Below are 19,638 nucleotides of genomic sequence, written 5' to 3'. Positions count from 1 at the left end.
CCACCAGCCAGTGGGACCCCAGGAGACGGCAAGTGCGCCACCAGTCGGCCCCCGAGAGTCGGCCAGATCCTCCCCGGGACCCACGCGCCATTAATCAGATGTGACGGAGAGTGGCAATAGTGATCGCCCGCCAGGCGGCGGGGTTGTTGCCACGACTCCATGACCAAGCCCGCGTCATCAGAAGCACGGCTACAGTAATCAGAAGCCGGCAAAATCCGCCCGCGGCGGACGCGGCCTGTCGGCACCGTACCTAGCCAGTTGGCGGGGCCCACCAGTCGGCGGGCCCCAGCAGTCGACGGAGAAGACGGAGGCCAGAGGCACTGATGGCTGGGCCCGCGTCCAGCCGAATTACCATTGTACCCCTGGGGGGTAGGCCTATATAAACCCCCCAGGGCACCCATGCAAAGGGTTGGAATCCATTAGCTCTAGACCAGATCATATAGGAGGGAGAGAGCTAGCCTTGCCCTCTCCTACCTCCAGGAAACAACTCAAGGAGCAATCGTGTAAACACTTTGCCATAGTGATCATGCGGAGACCCCGTAGAGCAGCAGTAGGGGTATCATCTCCCCGGAGAGCCCTGAAGCTGGGTAAGATTCGTCGGTGTGCATGTCTACGCCTCATCCCGTTTCCAGGCACCGGCGATGTTCTACTCGCCCCACCATGATAAGCCATCCTATGGCATATGTCGCACCCAACCCCTGACAAAACCCTAGTTCATCTCTTGTATCCAATTCTTGTCTCAAAGTCCGTGATTGGTGCTAGTAGGTTGCTAGTAGTGTTGATTACTCCTTGTAGTTGATGCTAGTTGGTTTATTTGGTGGAAGATCATATGTTCATATCCTATAGGCATATTATTACCCCTCTGATTATGAACATGAATATGCTTTGTGAGTAATTACGTTCGTTCCTAAGGACAAGGGAGAAGTCTTGCTATTAATAATCATGTGAATTTGGTATTCGTTTGATATTTTGATAAGATGTATGTTGTCTAGCCTCTAGTGGTGTTATGTGAACGTCGACTACATAACACTTCACCATTATTTGGGCCTAGAGGAAGGCATTGGGAAGTAATAAGTAGATGATGGGTTGCTAGAGTGATAGAAGCTTAAACCCTAGTTGATGCGTTGCTTCGTAAGGGGCTGATTTGGATCCACATGTTTCATGCTATGGTTAGGTTTACCTTAATACTTTTGTTGTAGTTGCGGATGCTTGCAATAGAGGTTAATCATAAGTAGGATGCTTGTTCAAGTAAGAACAACACCCAAGCACCGGTCCACCCACATTTCAAATTATCAAAGTATCGAACGCGAATCATATGAACATGATGAAAACTAGCTTGACGATATTCCCATGTGTCCTCGGGAGCGCTTTTCCTATTATAAGAGTTTGTTCCGGCTTGTCCTTTTCTACAAAAGGATTGGGCCACCTTGCTGCACTTTATTTACTTTTGTTACTTGTTGCTCGTTACAACCTATCTTATCACAAAACTATCTGTCACCACTTATTTCAGTACTTGCAGAGAATACCTTGCTGAAAACCGCTTATCATTTCCTTCTGCTCCTCGTTGGGTTCGACACTCTTACTTATCGAAAGGACTACGATAGATCCCCTATACTTGTGGGTCATCAACAGGCCACCGTATTTCGCGAAAAAAACATCCCCCCCCCCCGCTGTCAGCTCGGACCCACCGAAAGTGCCTCCTTATTACGCACAAAAAAATGAATACTCCCCCGGCTAGCTGGGACCCACCTTGCTGGGAGGCTGACTTGTGGGCCTACTAAGTTGACGGGGACGAAGGGCTTTGTCAACTTAGTAAATATGAACGATTCTAGATCCAGTGACCGTACGATGTCCATCCAATGGCCGTAGTGCTTCTTCAACCTCTGGTCTTCTTGCTCCAGCCGCCCAAAGCAGCGCCGGTCGTGCCGCATGCTCCTGCCTCCCGTGGCCGGCTGTGCTGCCGCAGAGGCCTCACCGCCCCCTACTATTCCCACCGTTGGCTAGGCCCTGCGGCGACGGCAGCCTCACACCGCAGCCGAACCAGTGAATCCTCGTAGTCCTCTCCGCGCGGGCTTCCACTGCCGCATCATCCCCTTCATAGGCCTCGCCGTCGTCCACCGCCGTGGTGCTCTCCGTGCGGCGTTGTCAACATGGTCAAGGAACTACTTCCATCGGAAGAGTACTGTACGTGGAGAGGCTGACAGCTGGGTCCATGGCCACAGCCCAGTTTATTTGTGATTTGCCAAGTAAGTCGCTTTGTCAGGCCTGTTGGGCTGCAAATCTTTCAAGACGAGGAGAGCTTTCATTTGGCTAGCCGAGAAAATGGCCCATCGGTAATGAGAAATGGGTTGTACATTTTTAAAACACATCAAACCGGCAATTAGTTTCAAATATCTTTTTTTTTAATTTCAAGATTTTAAATTACATTAATTTTTATGTCTGGAGAATTTGTTGGATTTTATATTGATATACATTTATTTTTAAAATCAGTTTGAATGTGAGTCGAAATTTCGGGATTAAAAACAATTCGAACCGCACCGAAATATGCAAAATTTCGTATAATTTTGTAACCGTTGCCACAATATGGGCTGTAATGCTAACAAAAAGAATATGGGCTCCAAAAAAACCTTAAGAATTAGCAAATGGGCTGTAAATTATTAGAAATAATGGCAGATGGGTTGTATGTTGTTTTCCACAGATTTGAGGCTTTCCTAAAAAAATAGGTTGACGCAAAGCACTGACTGTTGGATGTCCATCCAACGACCGTCGTGCTTCTTCAATCTCTGCTCTTCCTGCTCCAGCCGCTCAAACAAGCGCCGGCGGGACTGCGTGCTCCCGCCTCCTCGCGGACGGCTGTGCTGCCGCGCAGGCCTCACCACCCGACCATACTCCCATCACTGGCCTAGCCATCCCTCTACTCACCCACACCTGCTGTTATTCTCCAGCGACGGCAGATGAACCAGTAAACCCTCGTACAGTCATACTCCCCTCTGCGTGGGAAACAACTGCCAGTCTTCCCTGCCTCCGTGTCATCCCCTTCCTAGGCCTCGCCGTCGTCCACCGCCCTGGTGCTCTCGGTGCGGCGTGGTCAACGTGGTCAAGGAACGACTTCCATCGGACGTGGACTGTACGTGGAGAGGCTGACAGCTGGGTCCACGGCTGCAGCAAGGAGTGCCTCCTTATTATGCGGAAAATAATGATTCCTCCACCTCACAGCTGGGACCCACCGGACGGGCCACTTTATTTCACGAAAAAAACTTTCCCCCTGACTGCTGGACCCACCAGTTACATCTTCGCACGCAAGGAAGTACCTCCAGGCAAAAAAAACGATTCGCCCCCTGACTGCTGGGACCCACCAACTGCATCTTCGCACGCAAGGAAGTGCCTGACAGTCGGGACCCACCTGGTCGAAGCGTACGTAGCGTTGTCATTCTAGTCGTGAATGTGTACGTACATACTGGTCTATGTAGAGGCGCGCACGTGTCGTAGTAGAGGCGCGCACGTAGCATGTACACGTACGTATAGCGGCCAGGGTGCAAGAAAGAAAATATGGCCACGTATGTGTACATACAGGCGGGGTGTCGAACGCCTACTCGCGCATACGTACGGCGAGGGCTCGTGTACATGGCTGGGTCGGAACGGAGAAACAGCGTCGTCGTCATGTTCATGGGGAGGCAATGGAATGTGTCATGTTCATGGGGAGGCAACGGAATGCGTCGTGTTCATGGGGAGGCAACGGAATGCGTCGTGTTCATCGGGAGGCAATGGAACGCGTGGGAGTCAACCGGCTAGGTCGGAACGGAATGCATGGTCGTGTTCATCGGGAGGGCTTGGACGGAACAGGCGATGGAAACAAGGCCTGGCGTATCGCACAACGGAGGAAACGGACCTCCTACATTCGGAACGGGATCCTGTTGATCGGGAGGGGTCTGGCGTACCGCAAAACGGAGGTAACAGACCTTCTATGATCGAAACGGGGGTCCTGTTGATCGGGAGGGGTGTGGCGTACCGCAAAACGGAGGAAACGGACTTGTGTTAGAGCGCTACGGTCGAAACTGGGGTCCTGTTCATCGGGAGGGGTGTGGCGTACCGCAAAACGGGACTCCACAGGATACTGTTCATCTCCACCATCGACCCCCTCCAGCCTCCACGAGCTACTGTTCATCCACCGTCGACCTCCTCCAGCCTCCACCTGCGACTGTTCATCCACGGGCTCCTGTTCATCCAGCCTCCATCGCGCGCTACTCCACCAGCTACTGTTCAACCAGCCCTCTCCACGGGCTCCTGTTCAACCACCCCTCCATGGGCTACTGTTCATCCTGCCTCCACCGTCTACTGTTCATCCTGCCCTCCACGGGGTGGTCCTGTTCATCCAGCCCTCCACGGGGTCCTATTCATCTAGCCCCAACCGGATCGACCGATCGGGGTCCTGTTCATCCAGAGGCAACACCACGGGGTCCTGTTCATCCACCCCCACCGGGAACTGTTCATCCAACCCCCCCCCCCCCCCCCCCGCAATGCTCACTATTCATCCAGAGGCAGCATCGATCGGCTTCAGTTAGCAGCAGTAGCGAAGGAATTGCTCGATCGGGTTCAGTTAACAGCCATCGATCGATCGCTCGGGTTCAGTAACGCGTAGCCTACAGTGCAATCGCTTGGGTTCAGTTAGAGCCCAACGCCTCGCTCGGGTTCAGTTAGAGCCAATGCCTCGCACACACGTGTGTACGTGTACGAGAGAAGCGCGCATCGCCCGGCCCCCGACCTCCCACCGTAACCGGGAACTCCCCAAAATTTTCCTCGCCCTCGCTTCTACCACGGTTTTTTCCATCATGGACGGCCCAAAGAATGTCATGCAGCTGCGTCTCTGGCCCGCCCAGGAGGAAAAGCCCATTTTCTGTCATGATTTTTTATCATAGAGGTAGGAGCCCACCACATCTATGATGATATCGGGTTTCGTCACAATTATCGTCATAGAAGTGTCATATGTATGACAGAAAAAAAATTCGTTTGGCCCAAAATGTCACGGATGTGTCTTTTTTTGTAGTGTGCGTTGGTTTTCCCTTGAAGAGGAAAGGGTGATGCAGTAAAGTAGCGTAAGCATTTCCCTTAGTTTTTGAGAACCAAGGTATCAATCCAGTAGGAGACCATGCGCGAGTCACCTCATACCTACACACACAAATAAGAACCTCGCAACCAACGCAATAAAGGGGTTGTCAATCCCTTCACGGCCACTTGCAAGAGTGAGATCTGATAGAGATGATAATAATAAGATAAGTATTTTGGTATTTTTATGATATAGATTGAAAGTAAAGATTGCAAAAAAAACGGTAATGGAAATAACGGTAGATTAATATGATGGAAGATAGACCTGGGGGCCATAGGTTTCACTAGTGACTTCTCTCAAGATAGCATAAGTATTACGGTGGATGAACAAATTACTGTCGAGCAATTGATAGAAAAGCGAATAATTATGAGAATATCTAGGCATGATCATGTATATAGGAATCACGTCCACGACAAGTAGACCGACTCCTGCCTACATCTACTACTATTACTCCACACATCGACCGCTATCCAGCATGCATCTAGAGTATTAAGTTCATAACAACAGAGTAACGCCTTAAGCAAGATGACATGATGTAGAGGGATAAACTCATGCAATATGATATAAACCCCATCTTTTTATCCTCGATGGCAACAATACAATACGTGTCGTTTCCCTTTCTGTCACTGGGATCGAGCATCGCAAGATTGAACCCAAAGCTAAGCACTTCTCCCATTGCAAGAAAGATCAATCTAGTAGGCCAAACCAAAACGATAATTCGAAGAGACTTGCAAAGATAAACCAATCATACATGCAATAATTCAGAGAAGATTCAAATATTGTTCATAGATAAACTTGATCATAAACCCACAATTCATCAGATCTCAACAAACACACCGCAAAAAGAAGAGTTACATCGAATCGAGGAGAACTTTGTATTGAGATCCAAAGAGAGAGAAGAAGCCATCTAGCTAATAACTATGGACCCCGAAGGTCTGAAGTAAACTACTCACACATCATTGGAGAGGCCATGGAGTTGATGTAGAGGCCCTCCGTGATCAATGCCCCCTTCGGCGGAGCTTCGGAAAAGGCCCCAAGATGGGATCTCATGGGTACAGAACGTTGCGGCGGTGGAAATAGGGTTTTGTGGTGCTCCTGGATGTTTTCGGGGTAAGTCAATATATATAGGAGGAAGAAGTAGATCGGTGGAGCAACTAGGGGCCCACGAGGGTGGAGGGCGCGCCCCCTGCCTCATGGCCTCCTCGATTGTTTCTTGACGTCCACTCCAAGTCCTCTGGATCATGTTTGTTCCAAAAATCATGCTCTCGAAGGTTTCATTCCGTTTGGACTCCATTTGATATTTCTTTTCTACGAAACACTGAAATAGGCAAAAAAGAGCAATTTGGGTTGGGCCTCCGGTTAATAGGTTAGTCCCAAAAATAATATAAAAGTGTAATATAAAGCCCATTAACATCCAAAACAGATAATATAATAGCATGGAAGAATCAAAAATTATAGATACTTTGGAGACGTATCACCCATCACGGTCCAGCAAGCCTACGATGGGATTACTCACACACGGCAGTGACCATCGTGAAATTGGTGATGGAGGATGGTTGATGATGACGATGCCGACGGATTCCCCTCTCCGGAGCCCAGAACGGACTACAGATCTGCCCTCCCGAGGAAGAACAGGGCTTGGCGGTGATGACCCACAAGTATAGGGGATCAATTGTAGCTATTTTCTATAAGTAAGAGTGTCGAACCCAACGAGGAGCAGAAGGAAATGACAAGTGGTTTTCAGCAAGGTAATGTTTGCAAGTGCTGAAATTATAAGTAGTAGAGTAGTTTGATGGCAAGGAAATTTGTAACGAACAAGTAACAATAGTAGTAACAAAAGTGCAGCAAGTTAGACCAATCCTTTTGAGGCAAAGGACAGGCCAAAACAGTCTCTTATGATAAGCAAGGTGTTCCTGAGGGTACACGGGAATTTCATCTAGTCACTTCCACCATGTTGGTTCGATTTGTGTTCGCTACTTTGATAATTTGATATGTGTGTGGACCGGTGCTTAGGTGATGTTCTTACTTGAACAAACCTCCTACTTATGATTAACCCTCCCACAAGCATCCACAACTACGAGAAAAGTATTAAGAATAATAACCATAGCATTAAACTTTTGGGTCCAATCGGTCCCTTACGGAATAGCGCAGAAACTGGGGTTTAAGCTTCTGTCACTCTCGCAACCCATCATCTAATTGCTACTCCACAATGCATTCCCTTAGGCCCAAATATGGTGAAGTGTCATGTAGTCGACGTTCACCTTACACCACTAAGGAATCACAACATACATACTATCAAAATATTGAACACATATCAAATTCACATGATTACTTGCAACATGATTTCTCCCGTGACCTCAAGAACAAAAGTAACTACTCACAAATGATAATCATGCTCAAGATCAAAGGGGTGTTACATAGCATATTGGATCTAAACATATAATCTTCCACCAAATAAACCATATAGTAATCAACTACAAGATGTAATCAACACTACTAGTCACCCACAAGCACCAATCTATAGTTCTGGTAACAAGATTGAACACAAGAGATGAACTAGGGTTTGAGATGAGATGGTGTTGTTGAAGATGTTGATGGAGATTGCCCTCCCAAGATGGGAGAGTTGTTGGTGATGATGATGACGATGATTTCCCCCTCCGGGAGGGAAGTTCCCCCCGGCGGAATCGCTTCGCCGGAGGGCAAAAGTGCTCCTTCCCAAGTTCCACCTCGAGACGGCGGCGCTCCATCTAGAAAGTCCTCCTCCTTATTTTTTTTCTAGGTCAAAATGACCTATATACCAGAAGATGGGCACCGAAGGTGGGCCTGGGTGAGCACAACCCACCAGGGCGCGCCTGGGCTCCCTGGCGTGCCCAGGTGGGTTGTGCCCACCTGGTGGGCCCCCTCTGGTAGTTATTTGCTCCAATATTCATCATATATTTGATAAAAAATCTCTGTGAAGTTTCATCTTGTTTGGAGTTGTGCAGAATAGGTGGCCTGACGTAGCTTTTCCAGGTCCAGATTTCCAGCTGCCAGAATTCTCCCTCTTTGTGTATACCTTGCATATTATGAGAGAAAAGGCATTAGAATTACTCCAAAAAGCATTATTAGGCATAAAAACATCAGAAATAACAGTAAGAAAACATGACGCAAAATGGACGTATCAGGCGGTGGCTACGTATCGTAAAACGTGATGAATCCTTCTCTCTGATTTTTTTCTCCCCGAACATGAATATATGGAGTTGGAGTTGAGGTCGGTGGAGGTCCAGGGGGCCCACAAGGGCAGAGGTCGTGCCCCAGGGGGTGGGCGCGCCACCCACCCTTGTGGCCAGCGTGTGGGCCCCCTTCGGTTGATTCTTTCGCCAGTATTTTTTATTTATTCCAAAACCGATCTCCGTGAATTTTCAGGTCATTCCGAAAACTTTATATTTCTGCACAAAAATAACACCATGGCAATTCTGCTGAAAACAACGTCAGTACAGGTTAGTTCCATTCAAATCATGCAAGTTAGAGTCCAAAACAAGGGCAAAAGAGTTTGGAAAAGTAGATACGATGGAGACGTATCAGTACCTATGAGTGCATAGTAGTCTTTCTCTCTTTTAGATCTTGAGTACCATGTCCCCCTTCTTCTTTGTATGATCGGTACCAATATTATGTAATTCTTATGTTGTGTTTGTTATCCGATGAATTGTGGATTTATGGTCAGATTGTTCATTGAATATATTTGTTACTTTGTTGTATAGTTGAGTGGCTATCTATGCTTTCCGATATACTTGTCTTCTCTGGCCAAGATAGATGGGTAGTTCTTCAGAGGAAGTGGTGCATAGTAGTGGGTTCAATATTGCAGTGTTCTATATCCCAGTGACAGAATGGGGACATGACACATATTTGTATTGTTACTACTAAGGATAAAATGACTGAGATTTATCTTATTGATAGATTTTTTCTGTGTACATTATGTTATCTTGCTTATTATGTTGTTATGTTTCTAGTAAACTTAATACCTTGAGATGCATGTTGGATAGAAGTTCCAGGGTGGAGTAATAATAATAGATGTAGTTGGATAACGGTCTACTTATCACGGATGTAATGCCTCTACAAGATTATGCCATGAATGATCAAAGTTATAAATGTTGCTTTTGCATCAATTACCCAACAGTAATTTGTCTACCATGACATTGGCTGCTTTTGAGAGGGATACCACTAGTGAACCTACCCAGCCGGCTAAAGGGGGTTTAAACCTGTTGTAGTGGTGGCCTTGGCAACGGGGTTGTCAAGGGGGTTTAAACCTGCTATAAGCTGGTTGAGTCATTGGCCCTACGGTTTTGTCCTAATATTGCTTCTTGCAGTTGCTTATGGAAGATTAGGCCATGAAGGTCGGCTTCGCAGAAAATGATTCTATGGAGATCAAACGTCTACTTCAGCAACTCAAGATTAGAGGTTGACTAGCACATGTCAGGAGAAGCCTGCCTTAGGATCCTCTATCGGCCCTAGAATCCAACAAACCATGCTACACATTCCCACAAGGGCAAGTAGACGTGGAACCTATATTTTAGGGAGCTTCATGAACTGGCCAAGGCTTCGAAACACTACTTGAAGACAACACCTTCAGCTTTGCATCAACCGAGGAGCGATGAAATCCATTAAGCCGTTTAGGAGCTACTGGCAGTGTTACGTCGTAGGGTGCCTCAAGCCACCAGAAGTCGACCCATTAGGCCGGATCGAGGCCCCTTAGGTTGCTGCACGGCTCCGACCATCAACCCAGCATGTGACCGCCCCTCCCCTACATGAAGGAGCGAGCATCTTGATATACAAGGCTAGAAGATCAAACTATTACGAGGACTCTCCAACCTCCCTAGCCGACTAGGATTTGTGTAACCCTAGGCCTCGGCATGCTGTTTGTTGAGGCTGGGCTAGTCTTTAGGTCACACCATCATTATCCCTTGGTATACCTACGATTTTAGATATCATCATTTTACACCCTATCAAATCAATACAATACGACCATGAGTAGGGTTTTAAGTCTAGAGAGAGGGCCCAGACCTGGGTAAATTGTCTCATGTTTACCTCTAGGACTTCCGGCTTGTTGCGACACCCTACTGAGGGGTCTGTCGGATTCTACACCGACAAGCATACCACCTCAACAAAATATATAGGATATCAAAAAAATTCATGCCCTAGCTACCACAAAATTTAAATCATCATCATGCATGCCACGTTCACTAGAGACCATTGCACTATGTGTAGTAGTGCTTGCTCAGCCATGTCCTAAGATAGACCATCTGTTGGTCCTCTCACATCCCAATAAACCCAAGACCTTGTGTCATGTTTGTCTTGGAGGTGGCTGAGAGCGGTCATCAAAGCCCGCTCACTGAACGTAATGTTGTCCATGATTGTGTTGTAAAGGTCAGGGCGCATGTATATATGCTTGCTCTACCCTAATGGTGGATGCTGATACGTCCTATAATTTTTGAATGTTTCATGCTATTATATTATCATTTTATATACCTTATATGCCATTTTATATTGTTTTTATGGACTAACCTGTTAACTCAGTGCCCAGTGCCAGTTGTAGTTTTCTACATTTTTTGCTTTTCCAGGAAATCCATACCAAACGAAGTCCAAACACGATGAAAAATTTGGATGATTTTTCTGGATCAAAAGAGACACTGGAAGCTTTCGGAGGAGACCAGATGCTGCAGAGGGAGCGACAAGGCAGGGGGCACGCCCAGTTACCTGATACTTCTCCAATGTCTCTATAATTATTGATTGTTCCATGCTATTATAGTATCAATCTTGGATGTTTTATATACACTTACAAGCAATTATATATCATTTTGGGACTAACCTATTAACTTAGTGCCCAGTGCCAGTTGATGTTTTTGCCTGTTTTTGGTTTTTTGGAATATTGGTACCAAACAATGTCCAAATGCCACGAAACTTTTTGGAGATTTTTTTCTGGACATAAGAGACCCTGGAAGCTCCAGGAGTGGATAAGAAGATGGAGCAGTGGCCCACGAGGCATCAGGGCGCGCCTAGGGGGCAGGATGTGCCCTGGTGGCTCGTGGGGCCCATGTAGCTCTGTCTGACCTAACTCTGCCTCTATAAATTCTCTAAAATAGGGAAACCACTAGAGGAGTACACGAAATACTTTTTCTACCACCGCAAATTCCTGTTCTCAAGAGATCCCATTTGGAGGCCTTTGTCGGCACTCTGCCGGAGGGGGATTCGATCACAAAGGGGCTCTACATCAACCTTGCCGCCCTTCCGATGATGCGTGAGTAGTTTACCACAGACCTACGGGTCCATAGTTAGTAGCTAGATCTTTGTCTCTATTTTATCTTCAATACAATGTTCTCCTTGATGTTCTTGGAGTTCTATCTGATGTAATCACTTTTTGCAGTGTGTTTATTGGGATCCGATGAATTGTGAGTTTATGATCAGATTATCCATGAATATTATTTGAGTTTTCTCTGAATTCTTTTGTGAATGATTATTATAGCTTCGTATTTATCTTTGGTCTATTGATTTGGTTTGGCCAACTAGATTGATTTATCTTGCAATGGAAGAGCTGCTTTGTAATGGGTTCTATCTTGTGGTGCTCAATCCCAGTGACAGAAAGGGACATGACATGTATTGTAGCATTGATATTAAGGATAAAAAGATGGGGTTTATTCATGTGTGAGTTTACTTTGTCTACATCATGTCATTTTGCTTAAGGCGTTACCTCATTCTTTATGAACTTAATACTCTAAATGCATGTTGGATAGCGGTCGATGGGTGGACTAATAGTAGTAGATGCAGAATTGTTTCGGTTTACTTGTCTCGGACGTGATGCCTATATACATGATCATTGCCTTGGATATCGTCATGATTATTTGTTTTTCTATCAATTGCCCAACAGTATTTTGTTTACCCACCGTATGCTATTTTCAAGAGAGAATCATGTAGTGAAAACTATGGCCCCCATGTCTACCTTTATCATATAATAAAAATCCTAAAAATACCTTGCTGCAATTTTACTTTATTTAATCTTTTTTATTTTTGTTCTATCTATCTATCTATGGCCCCCGCTAAGGGATCAACAACCCTTGTTCGCGTTGGGTGCAAGAATTTGTTATTTTGCGTGCAGGTTTTGTTAACGAGTTGTTGCGTGATTCTCCTACTAGATTGATCACCTTGGTTTCATGCATAACTAAGGGAAATACTTATCTCTGCTGTACTGCATCATCCCCTCCTCTTTAGGGGAAATCCCAACGCAGCTCACAAGTAGCAGTGCCTTGTGGCCACCCCGTGGCTCCGTTTGACCTAATTCCAGTCCTACAAATTCCCATATATCCATAAACCTCCGATGTGAGACCCAAAACAATTCTTCTGCCACCACGAGCCTCTGTACTTCTGCAAATCCTATCTCGTGGCCTGCACCGGTACTCTGTCGGAGGAGGAAACCATTGAGGAGGCTATATTCATCAACCTTGTTGCCTCCACGATGATGTGTGAGTAGTTCCCACATACCTACTGTGACGCCCCTGATTCAATCGTACACTAATCATACACGCAAACGTGTACGATCAAGATCAGGGACTCACGGGAAGATATCACAACACAACTCTACAAATAAAATAAGTCATACAAGCATCATATTACAAGCCAGGGCCCTCGAGGGCTCGAATACAAGAGCTCGATCATAGACGAGTCAGCAGAAGCAACAATATCTGAGTACAGACATAACTAAAAAAGTTGCCATAAGATGGCTAGCACAAACTGGGATACATATCGAAAGAGGCGCAGGCCTCCTGTCTGGGATCCTCCTAAACTACTCCTGGTCGTCGTCAGCGGCCTACACGTAGTAGTAGGCACCTCTAGAGTAGTAGGAGTCGTCGTCGACGGTGGCGTCTGGCTCCTGGACTCCAACGCCTGGTCGTAACAACCGGGTATAGAAAGGGGAAAAGGGGGGAGCAAAGCAACCGTGAGTACTCATCCAAAGTACTCGCAAGCAAGGAGCTACACTACATATGCATTGGTATCAATGAAAGGGGTAGTATATGTGGATTAAACTGCAGAATGCCGAAATAAGAGGGGGATAGCTAGTCCTATCGAAGACTATGCTTCTGGCCGCCTCCATCTTGCATCATGTAGAGGAGGGTAGATGGTAAATTCACCAAGTATCATCGCATAGCATAATCCTACCCGGCGATCCTCCCCTCGTCGCCTTGTGAGAGAGCGATCACCAGTTGTATCTGGCACTTGGAAGCATGTGTTTTATTCAGTATCTGGTTCTAGTTGTCATAAGGTCGAGGTACAACTCTGGGTCATCCTTTTACCGAGGGACACGGCTTTTCGAATAGATAAACTTCCCTGCAGGGGTGCACCACATTTGCCAACACGCTCAATCCCCTTTGGCCGGACACACTTTCCTGGGTCATGCCCAACCTCGGAAGATCAACACGTCGTAGCCCTACCTAGGCACAACAGAGAGGTCAGCACGCCGGTCTAAATCCTAAGCGCGCAGGGGTCTGGGCCCATCGCCCATTGAACACCTGCATGTTGTGTACGCGGCCGGTGAGCAGGCCTAGCAACCTCCATTACAAAGGAAGTTGCGTTACGTGGTCCAACCCGGCACGCGCCGCTCAGTCGCTGACGTCAAGAAGGCTTCGTCTGATACCACGACGTCGAGTGCCCATAACTATCCCCACGTAGTTGGTTAGTGCGTATAGGCCAGTGGCTAGACTCAGATCAAATACCAAGATATCGTTAAGCATGTTATTTAGAAGTAACCGCAGACGCCGACCAGGGCCAGGCCTACCTCTCTCCTGGGTGGTCTCAACCTGCCCTGTTGCTCCGCCACAAAGATCCACCCAGAGGGTCGTCGGGACAAAGGTCCTTTCAGTCCCCAATCTGTGAATCACTCGTGGGTACTCTACGAGCCGGCCCGTCTTTAGTCATCACATGTATCATGTATATGTATATAAGTATATACCCGTGATCACCTCCCTAGTGATCACGGCCCGATAGTATAGCACGGCAGACTGACAAGAATGTAGGGCCACTGATGATAAGCTAGCATCCTATACTAAGCATTTAGGAATGCGGGTAAGGTATCAACAACTATAGCAACAATGACAGGCCATGCAACAAAATAGGATTAACGGAAAGCAGTAACATGCTACACTACTCTAATGCAAGCCGTAGAGAGAAGAATAGGCGATATCTGGTGATCAAGGGGGCTTGCCTGGTTGCTCTAGCAAGTAAGGGTCGTCAACAACGTAGTCGATTGGGGCACCAGCAGCGATGTCAGTCTCGTAGTCTATCAGAGAGAAGAGGAGGAAGAAACAATGAATACGATGAAAACATATGCATATTGATGCATGACATGACGAGTAACGGTGCTAGGTGTGCCCTAACGCAGTAGGAGGTGATACCGGCGAAGGGGGGAAACAACCGGGAAAGTATCCTCGGTGTTTCGCATTTTTGGATAGATGAACCAGAGGGGTAAAGTTGTGCTATGGTAGGGATGTGTAGCGGACGAACGGGCTGCGTATTCGGATTCGTCTCGTCGTTCTGAGCAACTTTCATGTACAAAGTTTTTTCATGCGAGCTACGGTTAATTTATATTAATTTTAAAAGATTTAAATCTTTTTAGCATTTATTTAATTATTTTAAAACAACATTATCCAGAATAGTGCTTGCTGACATCAGCATGACGTCATCATGACATCAACATGATGTCATCATGACATCAGCATGACGTCATCATGACATCAGCATGACATCAGCAGTTAACTGTGACCGTTGACCGGTCAAACTGACATACAGGGCCCATTTGTCATAGACTGTTTAATCTAATTAGGGTTTAACTAATCTAATTATTCTTTAATTAATTAACACTATTTAATTAGGTTAATTAAACACAATTAATTTAATTAATTAATTATTATATTTTTTTATAATCTTTTTTAAAACATTCTGGGGCCGTGGGCCCCATGTGTTTATGGCCCAAAGGGGCATAACGGGTTTGGGCGCGGGTGCACGAACGGGCGCGGGCGCCAGGAGCGGGCGAAGGGCGACGTGCGCCGGGGCGGGTGCTCGTCCGCAGGGAGTGCGGCGGGGCGAGGCCAGTGGCCAGGGCGGCCTGCCGGCGGCGGCCACGGCCGTGTGTGGAGGCCCGGGGGGGCTGCGGTAGGGGGGCGCACGAGGCACGGTGCAGGTGGGCGCGAGGCACGGCGCAGCCGAGCGCGGGCGCGCCGGGGCGGACGACCGGCGCGGACGGCAGTCGAGCGACGGCGGCGCGAGGCTACAGCAGCAGCCGTGAAGTAGCGGCAGGAGGAGGAGGCCAGGGGCACGGCCGTGCGTGGAGGCCCGGCGGGGCTGCGACAGGGAGCGGGCGCGGCCGAGCAGGGAGGAGGCCGCGGCGCGGGCGCGCGCCTGAGGGGCGGGAGCGCGCAGCGGCACACGGGCGCAGGGGGAGCAGGGGCGGCTCGCAGCGTAGCAGCAGCAGGTTCAGGGGAAGAAGAGGCTAGGGCCTCACCACGGGTTGCAGGGAACGGGGCAACGGGGGGCCAGGAGGAGGACGGAGACGACTGGGATGGCGGGGAGGAGGTGGCAGGCCGGCGAGGTTGCTCCTGCGACAGCAAGGTGGCCGCGGCGGCGGGCGACCGGGGGGACGATGGGATCGGGCTCCTCCCGATCCAGATCCAATCGAGGGAGTGGGGTGTGGGGCGACGGGGGAGTGGGTTAGGGTTCGGGTGAAGTGGGGGGGTTATGGGGAGTGGGGTGGCCGGTTGGGCCACTGGCTGGGCCAAAGCCCAGTGGGTGGGGGGCTTTTCTTTTGTTTTTGTTTTTGTATTTTCTTTTCCTTTTTCTGTTTTATTTAATTTAGGGTATTTAAGTATTTTATAAATTCGTGTTTTCTTTACTATAATTATCTTTGTAATATTCGGCACAGACCGAACATTTTTGTTTTGATGTTTGAAAACTTTTGATGTTTGACAATATTTAAATTTTGAATTTGAAAAGTTTCGAACCAACGCGATATTAAACAGTGACGGAGCTGACGTGGCATATTTAGCAGAGGTTCGCTGTAGCTTAATTATCCGGGCGTTACACCTACGGGTCCACACAGTAGCTAGATGTCTCTCTCTTTTGATCTTCAATACAACGACCTCATCTGAAATCAATCTGATGTAAACTTTCGTTGTGCGTTTGTTGGGATATGATGAATTGTGGGTTTATGATCAGATTATTCATCGAAATTATTTGAGTCTTTTTTGAGATTTGTTTATGTGTAATTTTATAGCTATGTATGAGTTTTCTTTGGCCAAGTTAACAATTAGATCTTCAATGGGAGTGGTGCATAGTTGTAGGTTCAATCTTGTGGTGTCCTTACTCTGTTACAGGAGGAGGTGCAAGGCACATATTGTATTGTTGCTACTAAGGGTAATACGATGGGGTTCAAACATATTGCATGGTCTTATTCTATCTACATTATGTCATCTTGCTTCAAGCATTACTCTATTTATGAAAGTGCAACTATCCCTAGGTGGTTTTGGTAATTCATAACAACATATAGCTCATTGAGCTAATGCTATTCCAAGATGATTATTTCAGGAAAGCTCAATGATTGGCATGGCATGGATGTGAAAGTGGAACCCTCAAGATGCTAAGGACAAAGGATTGGCTCAAGCTCAAAAGCTCAAGACTCTTCATTTTATATTTTAGTGATCCAAGATCACATTGAGTCTTTAGGAAAAGCCAATACTATCAAGGAGGGATGAGGTGTTGCTTAATGAGCCTCTTGCTTCATGTGCTTAGTGATATGCTCCAAAACCCTCAACTACTTTCCCATATCCACATATGACCTAAACCCTAAGCCAAACTCGGTCCTACCGATTCTTCCTATCCGACGCCACCGAGTTTCACTTGTGATAAGCCACTGCCAAACCCTAGCAATTCGGTTCTACCGATAGGGATCTCGGTCTCACCGAGATGGGATTGCAAACTCTCTGTTTCCCCTTCGTAACTTTTCGGTCTCACCGAAAGAGCGAATCGGTCCCACCGAGATTGCAATGTAAATTCAGTGTTTCCCCTTTGTAACTTTTCGGTCTCACCGAAAGAGCAAATCGGCCCCACCGAGTTTGCCTGACCAACTCTCTGGTTAGCTAATTACCAAATTCGGTCTCATCGAGTTTGTGTAATCGGTCTCACCGAGATTACGTTATGCCCAAACCCTAACCATATCGGTCCTACCGAGTTGCATGTCAGTCCCATCGAAAATCTCTAACGGTCACTAGTTTACATTTTCGGTCCAACCGAGTTTGTTGATTCGGTCCCACCGAGATTGGAAAACTGTGTGTAACAGTTGGATTTTGTGTGGAGGCTATATATACCCCTCCACCTCCTCTTCATTTGGAGAGAGAGCCATCAGAACACATACACCATTCCAACTCATATGTTCTGAGAGAGAACCACCTACTCATGTGTTGAGACCAAGATATTCCATTCCTACCATATGAATCTTGATCTCTAGCCTTCCCAAGTTGCTTTCCACTCAAATCTTCTTTCCACCAAATCCAAATCCTATGAGAGAGAGTTGAGTGTTGGGGAGACTATCATTTGAAGCACAAGAGCAAGGAGTTCATTACCTACACACCATTTGTTACTTCTTGGAGAGTGGTGTCTCCTAGATTGGCTAGGTGTCACTTGGGAGCCTCCGACAAGATTGTGGAGTTGAACCAAGGAGTCTGTAAGGGCAAGGAGATCGCCTACTTCGTGAAGATCTACCGCTAGTGAGGCAAGTCATGTGTGGGCGATGGCCATGGTGGGATAGACAAGGTTGCTTCTTCGTGGACCCTTTGTGGGTGGTTGCTTCTTAGTGGACCCTTCGTGGATGGAGCCCTGTGTGGACTCGCGCAACCGTTACCCTTTGTGGGTGGAGCCCTCCGTGGACTCTCCCAACCATTACCCTTTGTGGGTTGAAGTCTCCATCAACGTGGATGTAGGATAGCACCACCTATCCGAACCACGGGAAAAACATCCGTGTCTCCAATTGCGTTTGAATTCTCCAAACCCTTCCCTTTACATTCTTGCAAGTTGCATGCTTTACTTTCCGCTGCCAATATACTCTTTGCATGCTTGCTTGAATTGTGTGATGATTGCTTGACTTGTCCTAAAATAGCTAAAATCTGCCAAGAACTAAAATTGGGAAAAGGTTAAGCTTTTAGTTGGTCAAGTAGTCTAATCACCCCCCCTCTAGACATACTTTCGATCCTACAAGTGGTATCAGAGCTTTGGTCTCCATTTTCTTTGATCTCCATAGCTTTTGGTGGTCATAGCCTTGGTTTCACAACCTAGGAGAGTATGGCGTCTAGCGAGGGAAATTATCACCATAGAGGTCCCTACTTTGATGGTACTAATTTTGCTAGTTGGAAGCATAAAATGAAAATGCATATTCTTGGACATAACCCCGCCGTTTGGGCTATTGTGTGTGTTGGTTTGCAAGGTGACTTCTTTGATGGGAAAGAACCAAACCGTGAAGCTACCGCGGATGAGTTGAAGATGTTGCAATACAATGCTCAAGCTTGTGATATTCTCTTCAACAGATTGTGCCCCGAAGAATTCAACAAAATCAGCCGTCTTGAGAATGCGAAGGAAATTTGGGACACTTTGATTGATATGCACGAAGGTACCGACTCCGTCAAGGAATCCAAGTTGGATGTGCTTCAAAGTCAACTTGACAAGTTCAAGATGAAGGATGGTGAAGGTGTCGCTGAAATGTACTCTAGGCTTGCTCTCATCACAAATGAGATTGCCGGCTTAGGAAGTGAAGAGATGACCGATAGATTCATCATCAAGAAGATTCTAAGAGCCTTGGATGGAAAATATGATACCGTGTGCACATTGATCCAAATGATGCCCAATTACAAAGATCTCAAGCCAACGGAGGTGATTGGAAGAATTGTTGCTCATGGGATGTCACTTAAGGATAAAGAGGAACTTCACAACAAATCAAGTGGTGCCTATAAAGCCTCATGTGAAGCCCCTACATCATCAAGTGAGAAACAAGACTTCAATGAAGAATTGAGCTTAATGGTGAAGAACTTCAACAAGTTCTACAAGAGTAGAAGCAAAGATAGAAGCTTCAAGTCAAGGTCCTACAATGACAAAAGATCTTCTAGTCGAGAGCGAAACTGCTATAGTTGTGGAAGACCCGGACACTATTCCAATGAGTGTACGGCTCCCTACAAGAGAAGAGAAGATTCTCCAAAAAGAAGAAGCAAAGAATCACCACCAAGAGAGAGAAGGAGTAGAGATGATTGTTATGAACGAAGATACTCACGAAGAAGCAAGGATTTGGAAAGGAAGGAAAAATCATCAAGGAGCAACACAAGACGAAGACATCAAGCTCATGTTGGTGAATGGGTATCCGGCTCCGACTCCGACAGCCACTCCGAGAGAAGTTATCACTCTGACTCTGAAGATACTCAAGATGAAGGTGTTGCCGGTCTAGCACTTGTGTCAACCAACTCCTACGACATATT

Source organism: Triticum urartu, chromosome 3A (assembly GCF_056163025.1).
Source record: "Triticum urartu cultivar PI428250 chromosome 3A, HENAU_Tu73, whole genome shotgun sequence".
Lineage (NCBI taxonomy): Eukaryota > Viridiplantae > Streptophyta > Magnoliopsida > Poales > Poaceae > Triticum > Triticum urartu.
This window is presented reverse-complemented; position numbering follows the sequence as displayed.